Source organism: Pipistrellus hanaki (assembly GCF_964339955.1).
Source record: "Pipistrellus hanaki genome assembly, chromosome: 16".
In the NCBI taxonomy this organism is placed as follows: domain Eukaryota; kingdom Metazoa; phylum Chordata; class Mammalia; order Chiroptera; family Vespertilionidae; genus Pipistrellus; species Pipistrellus hanaki.
The window spans coordinates 14,372,449-14,390,580 of NC_140518.1; the positions used below are offsets into that span (position 1 = coordinate 14,372,449).

Genomic DNA, 18,132 nt, shown 5'->3' on the forward strand with positions numbered 1-18,132 from the left:
TGTTCATCCTGGATTGAATAATCTATGGCCAAGAAGGCAGGATCGTGTCATATAGACATGGCTGGAGGGACCCATTCCAGTTGGAGAGGGGAGTACTTGGCCCAAGAGCTATCTATTGAAACAGTGGATACTCAATACATGTTAATTAAATGAAAGCAGTGATATAGGATAGGGAAGGTTTTTCAGGCAAAGAAAACAGTATGAAGAAAGGCGAAGAATTGGGAAAACTGGAGGCATGACTGAGGAATAGTTAATAGGATTATAGAATACAAGAACTAAATTAAGGGGTCCTTTTTTAAAAATATGTTTTTATTGATTTCAGAGAGGAAAGGAGAAGGAGAGGGAGAAAGAAACATCAGTGATGAGAGAGAATCACTGATCAGTTCCCTCCTGCTTGCCCCATACTGGGGATTGAGCCAGCCACCTGGGCATGTGCCCTTGACCAGAACCGAACCTGGGACCCTTCAGTCCACAGGCTGATGCTCAATCCACTGAGCCAAACCGGCTAGGGCAGGGGCGATGAGGAAACAGTCATTTTACAGAGGAAGATGCTGTGGACCTTTCAGTCTGCAGGCTGATGCTCTATCCACTGAGCCAAACCGGTTTCGGCGAGACTGACCATTTTTATTAGCAGCCTCAGGTCAAGTAAGTCATGACAAGGAAAGAACAGAGCTTTAGTGGGACAAGCATTCCCTCTGGTGAGGTTGCTGCAGCTGTCCTTCCCCAGGTGGGGTTGTTTAACACTCTCTTCAAATTTGGGAGAGATCTGTTTCCTTCCAATAACTCCACCTCCCCACACATCTTGTTTTTCTGCATGAGATAACAGAAGCTAACATATATTAAAGAATGCAGTATGTCAGATGCTATATTGAATGCTTTGCAGGTGGTCTCATTTAATCTTTACGACAACCTTTGAGGTAGATTGTCTCATATTCTCTATTTCACAGAGAAGAAAACTGAAGCTTGGAGTGGTTAAGCCATTAGCCCAAGGTTATACTGCTGTGTGGGTGCTGAGCGGTGGACCCTGCCAGGACCTGGTTCTTATCTGCAATGCTGCAGTTAACTTGAAAGTATTTTCAATCAAAAACACTTAATGCTACCTCACCAAGGAAAAAATTAGAGTCTGTTTAAAAATGAGGGTACCGAGGCTCAGAGAGGTTAAAGAACTTGTTCAGGATTGCACAGCTGATAATGTGTCAGAGCCTGGATTCCTTTCAGCTCCCATCAGCTTTCTAGTTAATGCAGTTCGCTTCCATTGACCGCTGTGATGGTGAAGGAAGAAAAGAGTGTCTAGGAGAGAGGATGATCAACAGTATCAGATTCTACAGCAAAATTAAGTAACATGACTCAGAAGAGGATATCAGCTTTGAGGAGGAGTTCCCCAATAGTTTTCAAGAGCACTGTGCTATGGAGAGGAGAGGACAGAGCCTCTTTGGTGGAGCAATTGTGGGTGAGGACATGGGACTATGATAGGGAATGGGGTGGTGGTGGGGTAACTTGAGAGTCCAAGTAGGAAAAAAAAAGAATATTTTCAGAACCAGAAGGGAGAGAATAAGAGAATTATGTCAGGAGGGAGAGGAGAATTGAAAAGACTCAGAGAGGGAAGGGATGGAACCAAGAGCACTTCCCTTCATTCAATAAGTATTTATGAAGCACCTGTTCCCCAGGCCCTGGGGAGACAGGGAGAACCAAACAGACATGAATAATTTTCTTGAAACCGATAGTTATAACAAGGACGACAGATAAGAAACTGTAAAAAGATAAATAAAATGAGAATTATACGAGTTCCAAAGAAACAGCATATAAAGATTAAGGGGCTGAGAGTAACTACAGGTGGGGGGTAGTTAGACAAGGCCTCTCTGAGTAGATGAGACAAGAGGGTGAGGAGATACTAACTATGCCAAAGCTGATGCAGGACAAAGACTGGCATATGCAAAGGCTCTGAGTTGGGAAGTGGATGGTTGGAATTTAGTGGGCAGGAGGGAAGTTGGTAGGATAAGAGGCCCTTAAAGGGGATAAGAAAAAGGAGAACTCCGGCCGAAACCGGTTTGGCTCAATGGATAGAGCGTTGGCTTGGGGACTGAAGGGACCCAGGTTCGATTCCGGTCAAGGGCATGTACCTTGGTTGCGGGCATATCCCCAGTAGGGGGTGTGCAAGAGGCAGCTGATCGATGACTCTCTCATCAATGTTTCTAACTCTCTATCTCTCTCCCTTCCTCTCTGTACAAAATCAATAAAATATATATATTAAAAAAAAAGAACTGTTTAAAAAAAAAAAGAAAAGAAAAAGGAGAACTCCATTGTCCTAAGCCTCATGAAAGCCAAGGAAGGAACAGAATGACGTGAATGATATGAATGATGTTTTAAGCAGTATAGGAAAAGAACTTAGTCTTGAAAATTTTGAGAGTTCTGTTTTTCAGACAAGAGGAAAGGGAGCTTGCATGATGATGACTGGGAACCATTTTTGCAGAAGGAAAGTAGAGGTTCAAGGAGTTTGTGTTGCAGAGATCTTCTCGGTGACCTTAGTGAGAGGGGAGTCGGGCAGCCCCATGTGAATGAACCTTTCTGTTGTTGAGCCCAATGGGGGTCCCATCACCCATACAGGGGCCCCTTTTGGTCACTGCAGTGACTTGCTGCCCATTTACCATCTCTAATGTTCTTCTCAAATTTTCTCTTGATTTCCTTCTTCTTGATTTAGAGTTTTACTACTAATTCCCCCAGGGAAGAAGAAGTAAATAAAACATTGCCAAAATTTTACAAAGTCTGATAAGTTTCAATTCCTGATCTAGCCTATAGTTCCTCTGAGTCTCACTGAAGTGGTAAATGGAAACCTTTTCTGGTCACCTATTATTGTGTAACAAACCACCCCAAATTTGAGTGGTTTAAAGCAACTACAACATTTATTTTGCTCATGAATTTGTGATCTGGATAAGGCTCAGCAAACAGAGCTCTTCTCTGCTCCACTTGGTCTCTATTGGTATGACTTGAATGCTGGGGGCTGGAAACTTCTGGAGACTGGCTCACTCATAATTGATGTCTGCTGTCAGTTGGGCCTTAGCTGGACTATTGCCAAAACATCTTCGTGTGGCTCCTACATGAAGCTTGGGCTTCCTCACACCATGGTGGCTGAGGAACATTCCAAGGGTGAATGTCCCAGGAGAAAGAGCCCGGTAGAAGCTGTATTGCCTTTTATGACCTAACCTCAGAAACCATACAGCATCATTTCCACTATAGCCTATTTATTAGGAGTGAGTCACTGAGTTTTGGAATTAGACTTTACCTTGAGATGGGAGAAATGTCAAAGAGTTTGCGGACATGTTTATATACCACCATAAACTCACTGGCCTGCTGCATTCTACCTTTATTCATTTGATAGATGGAGAGTGGGGGCCTCACCTTTTCCCCAGCTCTAGGCTCCTCTTTGGGGATCTAAGAGGAAAGTCAGGCTTGGAGATATAGTCAAGGAAGAACAGTTATTCAGGCTCTTGAAATAGACACACTTGGATTTGAATCTTGGCTGTGCCATTTACCAGCTCTGTGTTCTTGGAGAAGTCACTTAACCTTGGGTAAACCTCATTTTCTTCATCTTTATCCTTCTGATGGGGTTATTATAAGGCTTGGGTTAGTAGAGGGATATATAATACATACTTATAACACTGGCTAGTACACAGAAAACACTCCCTAAATGTTAGCTATTTCCAATATGATTATTTAACACATGTTTATTAATAGTTCATTAAATCAGGCTTAGGCAGTTTCTGAGCTAGATGCTAGATGCTTTCAACCATGTGGGCAGAGACCAGACTTTGCAGTCAGCCAGACCTGATTCTCATTCTGAATTTACCTGTAGTTCCTAGCTGTGGGACCTTAGATCAGTCTTTCACTTTCTCACCTACAGTGTCTCCGTTGAAAATGAGAATTACAATAGTACCCTCCCTCCCTGGGTTCTGGTGAGGTTCCACTGAGATAATCTATGTAAAAGCCTTAGCTCAGTTCCCGGAACACAGTAATTACTTAATAGATGTTAATCATTATATTTATTTATCAGGAAGTTGGCTAATAAAGGGATACATCATAGTCTGAGGTAGAGCATGCTATACCAGATGGGCAAGCAACCTGCTAAGGGAGGCCAGCAGAGGAGATGAACTTGGCCAGGAAGAGTCTCAGAAAGGCCGGAGGAAGTGATATGGGAATTGGACTAAGAATGAGTGATGTGTTTCAGGTAGGAAATGAGGAAAGAGAAGGGATTCCAGATGGATGGGAGATCTGCAGTGGCATAAAGTTTCGGAGGTGTGGACGTGTTTGGAAGAAGGTGATAAACTCAGTGTGGAGCTTAAGGTGTGTGAGATGAAGGGGATGAGGCTGGAAGGCGTTGTTCAGGGCAAAGCATTGGCTCAAGGAGAAGAAGCTGCCATCTTTGAGTCGAGGGCGACTGGCAGAATGCGGAGAAAGCCCAGTGGCTGGGCTGGAGAGAGGTTTTGTAGGTGGAACAGAGAAGCTGAGGGGTAGATTTTCCATGTGGGTGCAAGAGAGGGCAGTGTGGGAATCAAAAGTCAGCTGCTAAGGAGTCAGGGGAGGAAGGCAGGGTTTGAGTGGATGGAAAAAGGTATGGGATGTGGAGTTCAAAAACCTGGCCCCTGCCCAGCTGATGTGGCTCAGTGGCTGAGCATCGACCTATGAACCAGGAGGTTATGGTTTGCCTTCCTGTCAGGCCACATGCCCAGGTAGCAAGCTAGATTCTTAGTGTGGAGCGTGCCGAAGGCAGCAGATCAATGATTCTCTCTAAACATTGATGTTTCTATCTCCCTCTCCCTCTCCCTTCCTCCCAGAAATCAATAACAACAACTCCCCCCACACACAAAACACACACACACACACACACACACACACACACACCCCAAAAACAAAAACAAAAAACACAAACACAAACACAAACAAAAAACACACCCACAAACCTGGCCCTGAACCCAGCTGGTATACTTCTGAGTATATCCATGATCTGAGATCGTCATACTATTTTGGCCTTAGTTTCCTAGCCATAAAAAAATATGATCTGCTGAAACCTGTTTGGCTCAGTGGATAGAGTGTCGGCCTGCGGACTGAAAGGTCCCAGGTTCGATTCCAGTCAAGGGAATGTACCTTGGTTGTGGGCACATCCCCAGTGAGGGGTATGCAGGAGGCAGCTGATCGATGTTTCTCTCTCATTGATGTTTCTAACTCTCTATCCCTCTCCCTTCCTCTCTGTGAAAAATCAATAAAATATATTTTTTAAAAAATGATCTTTTCTATCTGCTACACATAATTGTGGTGAGAAAGAAAAGCGGCAATGCACGTGTAAGTGCTTTGTAAGCTTTAAATAACTAAACAGATATTAGACCCCATGTTATTAGGGAGGCAGTCAATTGCCAGGGCTAGCATGGCTAAAGCAGAGTTTTTGTGAAGGTGGGGAATATCTGTTCTGGGTGAAAATAAAGATAGACACAGCAATCAACACACACACACACACACACACATACACACACACACACTACAGATATATACTGGGAAACTCTCAATTCTATCACCATTGACCCTACCATTTGCCCTATCCTGTCTCACCTCTCACTTGGATATAAATAAGATGGTCCAATGGTTCATATCTGAAGTCTAGCTAAGCTTCAGGTATCTGGGGAACCATGACAATCCTATATAATAAAAGCCTAATATGGGAAGTGACCAAATGACAGAATGACGGTTGCTATGATGTGCACTGACCACCAGGGGAGCAGGTGCTCAATGCAGGAGCTGCGCCCTGGTGGTCAGTGCACTCCCACAGGGGAAGCGCTGCTCAGCCAGTAGCTGGGCTCATGGCTGGCAAGTGCAAGGGCGGTGGTGGGGGCCTCTCCTGCCTCTGCGGCAGTGGGCCTAAGCTGACAGTTGGACATCCCTCAAGGGGTCCCGAACTGCCTTGCACAGGCCAGCTGAAGGACACACACACCTCCCCCAGTGCACAAGTCTTGTGCACCAGGCCTCTAGTGAATGAATAAAAGCTTGTGCTATGTATTTCTAGGGCTGGAATCCAGTCTCCAGCAAAGTTCAGTGACCTCTCTCCCCAAAGATTAAGAGCCATTGATTTCCTCACCAGAAATTAATAATAGCTATCCTTGCCGTGGTCGGGTGGCTCAGTGGATAGAGTGTAGGCCTGAGACCCGAAGGGTCTCCTGTCAAGGGCAGTACCTGCATTGCAGGTTGGATCCCCTGCATGAGGAGGCAACCAATCGATGTGTCTCTCTTATATAGATGTTTTTCTCTCTCTGTCTCCCTCCCTCCCTCTAAAAGGCAGTGGAAAAAAGTACCCTTGGTTGAGGATTAACAAAAAACAAACACACAAGATTGCTATCCTTGGGGAGAAGAACTGGTGGGTGGAGGGGAGAGATTTTCATGTTTAATTTTCAACTTTTCGGAACTGTTTGAATTTTCTAATCACAGCATATATTAATTTCATTAAAAAATGTCATCAATAGTTATCTGGGTGGTTTGAGATTTCATCTTTATACCCCTTTACTAAAACACAACAAACACAAACACTAATAGCTATTATTAAAAAAAACATGCCCTGATAATATCAGCACGGGCATACACTCACCACATAAATCATTCCATTATGCAAAGGACATCCTCCATTATGTAAGGTAAAAGTCTACATTTCCTATGAACTACTTGCTTCATTCAGTGCAATAAAACTTGCGATTTAAGTTAACCAGGAAAAAACAAAAAGGACAGGCGATTTCACGTATTTCAACTCAGAAGCATAAACATGTGTATATGATGTGTCAATCTTTACACATATACCGCCTTCTGCATTCTCGTGAATTGGCCAGTGTGCGAGCAGTTGACGTTTGATACTTGAAGCGAGGAAACAGAGAACAGGGTTAAATCCACTCCTCTCTCCCCACGCACTCTAGTAATTACTCTTTCTCCACGTCATATTTCCGGGTGTGTGTGTGTCTCATCTCACGCAGAAACTGGGGTTCAGAGCAGGCAGGAGACACCCATGTTTTTTTTTTTGCTGTCTCCAGAAACCCAATTGGGGGGATCTGGCGATACTTGGGGGACTAACCGGGCTGACTCCCACGTGGTAAGTGGCTCCCACCCTGGCCGCCACGTGGTGTGAAGAACCGGAAAAAGGGAGAGCAGGCAAAAGAGAGCCGCATCAGGGGCATTTAAAGTGTCTTGACGTCACACACTGCCAGGAACTCAGCTGAGTTTTTAGCAGGCCATTCCAGCCACCTCCTCTCCCTCCCTCCGGACGCCTGGGCCGGAGACAGCGGCAATTCCCCTGCTGTGGCGAAGGGAGGAGGACTCAGCCTTCGGAACAGCCCGCACGGGGCGTTCCCAGCCTCGCGTTGGCCCCGCCCTTTCCCCACCAGGCTCTTCTCATTGGCCGGCGGGTGTGCCGGACACGCTCCAGTGGAGGAGAAAACTGGCCGTCTCATGAATTATGCAGGACGGCGTGTCCCGGTCAGGACGGGGCTGGGCGGGGATTGGCTGGAGGGGCTGTAATTCAGAGGTTTCCGGAGCGGCGGCGGCGGCGGCGGCGGCGGAGACCGGGAGGGAGAGCCTGGGGTTCCGTCCTCGCAGCGGAGGCACTGAGCCCGAACCGAACCCTTGACGAGTGACCCCCCTCGGCTCTCCCTCTCCTCCCGCGTCTGCTAAGGAGAGACCCTGCGGCCCGAGGGAGCCCGCGGCCCGTGCCCCGGCGCAAGCGCACCCCGGCCTGCCGGGCCTCAGCCCGAGAAACAGGTGAAGGGAGTGAAGGGTGGGGTCGCGCCCCCCGCGCGCTCCGGGGCCTGAGGTCCGGGGTTGGAGGGGGTGGGGGTGGCGGGTGCCGGAGGGGGTGGAGGCTTTGGGTTGGATGCGGGGGAAGTTGTGGAAGGAAACTTCCGAGGGGCGTGCGGATAGAGGCGATCGGGAGGGTCGCTCTGAAGGGACGCCTCCGGGTTGACAGGAGCAGGCCTTCGGAAGGGAAGTTTCGTTCTTCGGAAAGGAAGGGAGAGCGGGCTGGGGAGGGAGGACCGCGGGGCGAGAGCACTCGGGTGGGGGTGGCAGGAGCGCGGGACAGTCCTCCCCCCCCCCCCCACTTCCTGCTCCCTGGGACGCGGGGACGTTCCGGCCGTAGGAGCGACTGCCTGTCCAGCCGGCGGAGACCGCGGCGAGGTGGGGCGGTGTGGGAAAGAGCCCCCCTTCCTCGGCCTGGCCCTGGTTCCGATCACCTTAGGAGCCGGCGGTGCCCCTCTGGAGGTAGAACGAGGTGTCTTCCTCCTACGGTCTCCTGGGCTCATTGGCTGTGGGTAGGGTTATTGCATAAGAATCGAGTTTCCTGTAGGGAAATTGACAGCTCACATACTCTTTCTAAATTCCCTCCGGTCTTTTTCTAGGTTAAGCCGGGTCTCTCTCTCTCCAAACCCTTTCAAAACAACAACAAAATACCACTTTTCTCTCCCCTCCAGCCCCCCAAATCAAGCCTGCCCTAGAGAGAAAGAAACCTCTTTTCTCCGTGTCATTGTTCTTTTATAAACACCTGGTAAACTCGGCCAGAAGATAAATAATTGAGCTCCTGCGTTTACTGGATTGTGGTGTTGCTTAATTGCATAGGGCAGCATGAACCAATCGAGAGGAGGAGTTTATTTTGTCCCAGAGCCAAGATCTTGGGTAAATGCAGAGGAGAGGGAAACAAAGACGGGCTGGCCTTGGGGGAGCCATGTGTGCAAACTTTACCTGTGCTTGGGTGCAAAATCCAAACTGCCAGCCAAGTTGCCTTTTCCACGTTTAGTAGACATCCCTCTGTCACATCAAGTGGGTGTATGGGGTTGACACCCTTTTCCTTATACAAAAATGCGTATGATATGAGTCTGTGCATCTTCTGGTTTTATATTTATTCTGTGTATAGGTTGTGACTTTGGTTAGCTGTGCTGATAGAGCATTGGTTTGAATAAATCAGAATAGTAAATCATCTCAGTCTCTTATATGTGGCTTTAGGCAGTTATAACCTGATTCTGCCAGCCTTCTATTTTATTGTATGTTAAATATATCTGTGTTCCTTGAGTCCACACATTTATCTTTATTACATGTGCCAGACGGGGAGGACTGGCAGAATTTATGCCCAGACATTTTTATAGTGGGATGGGGGAAGGAAGGCAGCAATATAAAAAAACAACAACAACAATAACAAAAAAACTGTTGTAGATGTTGGAGGGTTGATCTTAGTCTCTTTATTTGTTAGCACATCCATCACAAAAAAACAAAAACCACTAGCAAGTTTATGAATATTTTATTTTTGTATATAGTCCTGTTGGAAAGAATAACCATTTAGAAATATCCAGAGTTATGGCTGACCCAAAAGGGATAGATAGTTCATATCCTGTTTTGTAGGCTAGGAGACTGAAGCCAAAGGAACAAGACACTTAGGAAGCAGAGCGCCATATTGGTGGAACTCACACTCCTGCATATTTTGTGCTCTTTCGACTATCTTTGCTTAAGTATTTGGTCTTATTTTAGAGCGAGCGTGAACCCTATTGGGAAAACCCTCAGTGAAATTCTAACTTACACACGGATAGTGAAATACCACCCATAGGCTCTAGGACTCCATGGGAGATCGGTAATAAACAGGAGAAAAAAGTGCAAGTGGGTTGGCTTAGGTCATTTTTCTAACTGCTCTATCTAACTTGGGAAGTAACTGGCTTTTTAGTTGGCATAATTTATCATCAGAATTTAGGCATTTCCTAATGGAAAGAGAGATTTATGTAGGTAAGCTTGCAGGTGAAGGACAGTTGTGACCTAAATGTCACTTTGACCTGTGGCTGGGTCAGTGGCCATCTGTGTTTCCAGAGAGCTGCTTTCTCCTCCTTGGCTCTGCATGTTTTGACATTTAGATGTGAGATGGGGCAGAGATAATGAGCCTCATTTCAGACAAAGAGTTCAGCACCGTTTCACCTTATGGTTTTCTCAGAGATTTGTACAAATGAACAAATATTTACTTTCTGCAACTTAGTGAAAGTTGCTGTGAAGAATGAGATGACTTGTTTATAGAACTTGCAGTTTACTGAGGCAGCTTGAAAAATGCTTTACCCATACAATGCAGCATGTCTTCGAAGAGATGGTGGGACATTGTCTGATAGTCAATAAATTAGCTATTTTATAGAATATGCTAGAGGCCCGGTGCACGAAAATTCATGCAAGAGTAGGCCATCCTTCTCCCCGCTGCCGACACTGGCTTCCCTCCGGCACCCGGGACCTGAGCGGTTGCTCTGGCCCCGGCTTCATCCGGAAGGATGGCTGGCCTAATTAGCATATTACCCTTTTATTATTATAGATAGCACAGATAAAGAACGTTTCCATTATTGTGGAAAGTTCTACTGGACAGTGCTGTAGTAAGTGCTACAGGTCTTTAGAGGAAGGAGAGGCTTCGAGGCATGGAGTTGTGTAGGAATACTTCTTGCCAAAGGAGAGATCTGATCTGGGTCCCAAATAATGGTTGGAATTTGATAGGTATAAAGAATTTCGGGTGAGGAGTTATGGTGATATAGCACAAAATCCTGGTAGATCAGGCAGGTTAGTAGGGGAAAAGGAGTGCTTACTTATATGATGTCTTGACTATAAGACCAAGGAATTTCAGAACAATCCTTTTGTAGGGGAAGCTTTTAATGATGTGTGAGGCCAAGTACTGGTGTTTAATGATGGAGTGCCTACTATGTGTCAGCATGTGGCCGGTGTTGGTTAATTTGTACAAAGTATATCAGTACCCATAGTCTCTGCCCTAGTGGAGTTGTCATTGAGATTAACCTTATAAACCAGGCTAGCACCCAAAGAAAGGTGAACTGATTTATCGGATTTGTGTGGGTTAAGTGCAGATATTTTTTTTTAGGATTTGTAATTGGCTACAAATTGACTGCCCACCTTTTATGTCTTACATATTTTTAAAATTTTACTATAACTTTTGGGTCATTCATAAAAATGACCAAAGAACACTTGACGGACATCCCCAAATCCTGAAGGACCTCTGGTATCCTGCAGCAGCCTTGGTGAGGTCCAACAGGATGGCATTGCTGGGCTGTTTCAGTCTTTGTTGGTTATGGTGAAAAAATTAATGTTGTGGTTACATATTTGTTGCACTTTAATCAGGATGGCCAGATAGTACTTTGGTCGTGAATTGTTTGGAATGTCTTCAGTTTTTAAAGGGAATAGCATATGGATGAATGAATTTCTATTATGGTCAGTTCTCATTTACCATGTTAGGATTATCACAACTCTTAGTTCAGATAGGCAAACTTATACTAGAGGCTCAATGCACGGAATTCATGCAAGGGGCTTGGCCCTCACAGTCCCAGCTGCCTCAGCCTTCGCAGCCCCGGGTTCATCCAGAAAGTCATCCTGACAGTCATTCTGCTGTTGGGTCTAATTAGCATATTAGCTCTTTGTTATATAGGATTACATGGGATATTGAGAGCCAGTTATTGTATTAGGCAGGATCCAAAGATAATGAAACATGGTCCCTATTTTCATGGAACTGGGTGTGTTATTGTGGGGACAGAGGGTGTGCTGTGTTAGTACGGACTTCAGGCAAAATAGATGACAGAATAGTGGTTTAAGGTTCAATTCTGGAGTCAAACAGACCAGGGATTGGATCCTGGATCTGCCACCTCCTATAGATTCAGTGAAATAAAACAGGTAAAATGTTTAGCACAGTGCCTGGCGCACAGTAGGAACTCCATAAATCTAAGTTCTTATTAAATGTCTAGTTAAAGAGGTTGATTATTTCACAGGTGAGAAAAGACTTTGTCATACAGGAATTCTCCTTCAGAGTCTAGTGGTAAGCAGTTGCATTCAGGGCCAAAGGAATAGGAGTAAGAGGCTTAAAACAGCATAGTGCATTCAGGGAGCTCCAAGTGGAAGTTCTTAATTTAGGAGAACTAAACGGAGGGTAAAGGAAGCTACAGAGCTACAGCTCTTACCTTTCTCTTCTGTTAATAATTGGGTTCAAATGTCATTAAAATAAGTTGTTTTTCCTCTTTACAGAAGTATTATAATACATGCTTGGTAATTACCAGATGAGAAGGGAGTTGGGGGCAGGTAGAAAAGGGTAAAGGTGGGTAAATGGTGACTGAAGGAGACTTGACTTTGGGTGGTGAACACAATAATAAACAGATAATGTATTATAGAATTGTACACTTGAAACCTCTATAATTTTATACACTAGTGTCATCCCAACAAATTCAATAAAAAAAGAAGGGAAAAAAAGAAGTAATACATTCTATTGTAAAACATTTAAGTTTGTAAAAACACGTATTATATATTTTTCTATATAATAGGTTAATAGTTTGGTGTATATTTCTCCAGACTTCTTGCAGCTTTTTCCACTTATCAGTTTATCTTGGACATATTTATTGCAAATCCCTTTTTCACAGTCTAATAAAAGAACAGTAAGGAAGGCAAATCTGCCCCACTCCAAGATAAAATAAGGTTTGGATTATCTGGTTTTCCTTCCTGCTACCTCCATCCATTAGAGTAAATGACATTTCTAATCAGTGAACTTTTACCTGACCTTTGACTTTTTAACTACATGGGATGAGGAACTTATATTTTGAGCTTTCCTAACATAGCATTATTATAGTGTTGAAACGCTTGGGCGGTGTGTTTGAAGGTTTCATGGTTCACAGTTGCCAAAGGTAAAAGAATGGTCTGAATCCACCACCTCTTGGACCTTGGGGCCCGTTGTTTTAACTTCTCCGGGTTTCAGTTTATCCAGATGGTCCAACTGGAGAGGCGTTGTGAACATGAAGCAAGATACTGTATATGAACTATCGTACTTTGCTCAGCGCCTGGCAGATAGCTAACATCTGAGTGCTTATAATTGATATTATTAAAAACTGCACATCTATCTAACTAAAATCAGGGAAGTTATGATTCATGGTAGCCATTAATGACCCAAAATAAAGGAAAGAAGGAGTCATTGGGGGATTCTAACCGAATAGGGAAAAATGAAATGAAGAGGGACCTGTGGTGGAGGCGATGGAGGCCATGATGTAAAAGAAACAGGCAAGGCAAAATGAAAATTCCTGTTTACAGCAGTGTCCCCAGGGGAGTCTCTCTGTCTCTCCCAAAAGCTATGATTGAGTCTCGTTTATGTTAAGCAATATTCAATACATTTATTTTCACTTTTGAACAGTCCCCTGGAGTTCTTTATGACACAGAAGTGCAGATAATATTGAAAGTTTGAGGGGTGGAGGCGTCAGGCCAGGACAGCGTTCAGCTTGGGGGTGAGGTGAGGTAAGAGGCCGGGAGTGATTTGCTCCTTATGTTTGTGTGTGTGTGTTCATTGGAGGAGTAGAGCTGTTTGCCGGTCCTGTAAATTTTACTTGCAAATGAATTTGTATTTAAAATCGCCTTGCGGTAAAGAAGCAACACTCAGCTTCTCCGCAAAACAGGTTCTCACACACCAGCTCTCCGGTTTTGGATCGGAGAAGACCAGAAGGAAAGGCCTTCCACTTGTTTCTTGGCCGCACATGCGCTGGAGGAAGCCAGCAGAGCTTGAAAGAGAAAGTAAACCTTCTGGTAAATAAATGGCTTCCCCATTGTGGAGGAGGAGTACACATTATTAGGGGGATGTTTGGGTAGTTTTTGTAGAAGCTATTTCTGAAAACTGATTTAGATTATCGAAGGCAAACCCAATTTAGGAAAACCCTACCTTGTCTGGTATTAACCACCTGCTTTCCCACTCTGTTGATTGAATTTATTGGTTTGCGGTGTCCTGACCTATCACTTTTGTTACAAGAATTAGAGGATTTGAGTCTGAATGTGAGCACCTGCTGAGGTGAAAGCTTCCTAAAGTGCATGTTCTTCACATTTTTTCCCTAATGTTAATTTTGTTTTGCTGTTTAGCAAGCACTTTTTTTTTGACAGAATCTGAAAGCATTAGACTTTTACTTTGTTCTTCCCTGCTCTTCCACTTCAGTCCACCCAAATGTGATCCTCAAAACCTCAAAACCCAGATGTTAGCTGTGTAATTACCTCTCCTAGAAACCCAAGTGCAATATTGCATTGAGTTAGCATTAAAATAGTCGGCCTTTGAAACTTTTTTCTACTTGTGGTTTAGACATAATAAATATTTAATCTCAGACTGACTGCCTGACAAATCTGTTTTGTATTTGGGCCTTTTTAAAAAAATCAATATGTTTAGGGAAAGCAAATTTATTGAAACATTAACCAAACTAAAACATAATTAGGATGGTAACTGTCTAATTCATAGGGGCAGGTGGAATAATTGAAGCATTCTGAAGCTCAATGTCAATATTCTTTATTCCATGTGTTATTGTCTTTTTGCATTAGAGTGCATAAACAAGAGTGGGATGGACGTGGGAGGAAGCATGTGGGACACTTTACGATCCTAATTACTATGTTGAAGAATCCTGGGGCCATCCAAGTTTCCTGTTTCTCCAAAGCGCCACTGCAGTTCCATGTGTCTGTTGTGGGGGAGGTTGTGCCTATTGAGGAACAGAGGGTTTATGGGAACTCTCTGTGCTTTCCACTTAATTTTGCTTTGAACCTCAAACCGCTTTTAAAAGTAAAGTTTATTCATTAAAAAAGAAAAAGTTCCGTTTCTGCAGAAATATCCGAGGTGTCCAGGGTCAGAAGTGCCTTGTATGCAGCTATGTGATTCCATAGACTTCTACCTCAGTTTACCTAAGCTTTACAATGAGAGTACCATTCTTTTATACCCACTGAGAATATTTTCCAAATAATGGAGCATAAGATTGGAGGTGGGGGACAGAGAAGATCCCTACCACCTCTGGGTTAAATAGCTTCCCCTTTTCCTAGAAGAGATGAATGTGAGTATTTTTTAAAATATATATATTTTATTGATTTTTTACAGAGAGGAAGGGAGAGGGATAGAGTTAGAAACATCGATGAGAGAGAAAGATTGATCAGCTGCCTCCTGCATAACCCTTACTGGGGATGTGCCCACAACCAATGTATATGCCCTTGACCGGAATCGAACCTGGGACCCTTCAGTCTGCAGGTCGATGCTCTATCTACTGAGCCAGACTAGTTTTGTTTTTTCAGTTCCAGGCTCCAATTTTCCTTATTGTAAAAGTGATATTTTTGGAAAACATGTTTCAGTTAATCAGTCCAAAACGGTATATAGTAAGTGGAAAGTGTCTCTCCCTCAGGGACTGTTAGTTACCCATTTCTCACTCACCTTTGCAGAATGATTTATGTGTACACATGCAAACATTTCACTTCTTTTCTTCCAGCGGTAGGGGTGAATTATACACAATAAGTCTTTATCTTGCTCTTGTCACTTTATCTTAGGAAACACTCAATATGGATATGTTTATATCTGCCTCATGTTTTTAAGGTCTGTTTAGTAGTATTTTAAGCTATTATTCATTTAATTAATCTCCTAATGGTAGGCATAGATTGTAGAATCTAAAGATAGAAGTCACTGTTGTAAATATCCTTATGCTTGTGTTCAGATACATACAAATAAATCCATGCATATAGTATACTTTTAATGTTTTAATTGTAATATGCATACTGTTTAGAAATGTAGCTTTTCAGTTAACAGAGTGCACATTTCCCCCCCTTAGTTTTGGGGAGAAGCCTAAACCATACCACTCCTAAAACACAGCAAACTGTTTCGTTTAAGCCCCATTGCTCCTTTGGCAAGCGGGGCAGGGGTTGTTTTGGTGTTTTGTATTGTTCCATGGATGGGTTGTTCACTGATGCTTTTGTTTGAGTTGTCTATAGCAGCAATTCTCAGAGAACTGTCAGCAGACCACTGGGGTTCCTGAGATTCTTTTGATGTAAAAACTATTTTCATAATATTTTTTGTGTGTTTTTTACTTAGTGGCCTTTGCACTTATACTTGTAGTCATTGTAAAAAAACAACGGATTTCCCATAATGTCCATGATAAAACAGTAAAAAATATTAATTTCATTATGTCTCATTTCTTGAGGATGAGTCATTTTTTTTTTTTTTAAATTCAGTTTTTTAAAAAATATTTTATTGATTTTGTACAGAGAGGAAGGGAGAGAGATAGAGAGTTAGAAACATCGATGAGAGAGAGTCATTGATCAGCTGCCTCTTGCACACCCCCTACTGGGGATATGCCCGCAACCAAGGTACATGCCCTTGACTGGAATCGAACCCGGGACCCATCAGTCCCCAAGCCGATGCTCTATCCATTGAGCCAAACCGGTTTTGGCTGTTGTCTGTCTTTTTGATATATGGTAATACCTATGAACCTAAGACAGATGGTTTCTGACTGCTGGGATTACTATATAAAGACAATTTAACAATTGTTTTTAAATTATACAAGTAGTGTTCTATTTAGATATGTCTTTATAATGTTAGCTTTCATTTTTTTAAAGTATATTTTTATTGATTTCAGAGAAGAAGGTAGAGGGAGAGAGAAACATCAATGATGAGAATCATTGATTGGCTGCCTCCTGCACGCCCCCACACTGTCAACCACTGATCTTTTTTACTATCTCTATAGTTTTATCTTTTCCAGAATATCATATAGTTGGAATTATTTGGTATGCAGCATTTCAGATTGGCTTCTTTCACTTACCAACATTCACTTAGATTCTTCCATGACTTTTCTTGGCTTGATAGCTCATTTCTTCTTATTGCCTTATTAATATTCCATTGTCTATGTATACCACAATTTGTTTATATATTCACCTATTGAAGGACATCCTTATTGCTTCCAAGTTTTTGCTGTTATAATTAAAGCTGTTATAAATATTCATGTGCAGGTTTTTATGTAGACATAAGCTTTCAACTCATTTGGATAACTACCAAGGAGAATGATTGTCAGATTGTATGTTAAGAATTTGCTTAGTTTTGTAAGAAACTGCCAGACTCTTCCAAAGTGGTTGTACCATTTTGCATTCTCACCAGAAATGAATGGAATTTCTGTTGTTCCACATCCTCCCCAGCATTTGGTGTTGCCAGTATTTTGTATTTTGGACCTTCTAATTAATAGGTATTTAGTGGTATCTCATGATTTAATTTGCAATTTCCTGGTGGTATATGATGTCAAGCATCTTTTCTTTTCTTTTTTTTTTTTTTTTTTAAATATATTTTATTGATTTTGTACAGAGAGGAAGGGAGAGAGACAGAGAGTCAGAAACATCGATGAGAGAGAATCATCGATCAGCTGCCTCCTGCACACCCCCCACTGGGGATATGCCCGCAACCAAGGTACATGCCCTTGACCGGAATCGAACCTGGGACCCCTCAGTCCCCAAGCCGACGCTCCATCCATTGAGCCAAACCGGTCCCGGCTAGCATCTTTTCAATGCTTTTTTTTTTTTTCCATCTCTGTATATTCTCTTCAGATTATTTTTTAAATTGGATTGTTTGTTTTCTTATTTTTGAGAGTTTTAAGGATTTTTTGTATATTTTAGATAAATTAAAAATTTTCTTCTTTAAAACTTTAAAAAACTAGAATTCAAGCTCATGCAGAAACAAACGTTGGGATGCTTGTGGTTAATATATTAGGGACAAGGAAATGAAGTGCTTACCTTTTCTCCCCTAAATTTAATCCTCAAACTCTCCTGGGTCTAGACAGGGGTGGCCAGAGGATATAGTCCGTAGTGTATAGACTTAGATACTGGTTTTTATGTTTAATCTCTCTGCCCTTTCTTTTTTTTTTTTTTTTTTTTTTAATACTATATTTTATTGATTTTGTACAGAGAGGAAGGGAGAGAGATACAGAGTTAGAAACATTGATGAGAGAGAGTCATCGATCAGCTGCCTCTTGCACACCCCCCACTGGGGATGTGCCCGCAACCAAGGTCCATGCCCTTGACCGGAATCGAACCTGTGACCTTTCAGTCCGCAGACCGACGCTCTACCCACTGAGCCAAACCGGCTTCGGCTCTCTCTGCCCTTTCATATGATGTGTTAGATGGTATATTGATTCCTCCTTAAGCCCTGAACATTGCTGAGCCTAGGTGCATTGGAAGATTGGAGAAATACTGAAAATTTATAAATCTTTCTAGAGGTCATTCTTCTCGGGCCCTTTTAAATCACTTTTTTGGGGTCATGTTAAGAGGCAAAAGTGAGAAAACAATCTTCGAGGC

At 43.1% G+C, this 18,132-nt stretch overlaps 1 protein-coding gene across 4 annotated transcripts in view; it reads left to right on the forward strand.

Moving 5' to 3' along the window:
- Positions 1-7,489: 7,489 nt before the first annotated feature.
- Positions 7,490-18,132, forward strand: part of STAT3 (signal transducer and activator of transcription 3) — a 48,476-nt gene continuing 37,833 nt past the window's right edge. For 3 of the 4 annotated variants that reach the window (XM_084862493.1, XM_084862492.1, XM_084862494.1), the window contains exon 1: positions 7,522-7,782. The gene's annotated coding sequence lies outside the window, so the exon portion shown is untranslated. Of the gene's footprint in view, positions 7,783-18,132 lie in introns of all 4 variants that reach the window. The other variant, XM_084862491.1, reaches the window with a different exon arrangement.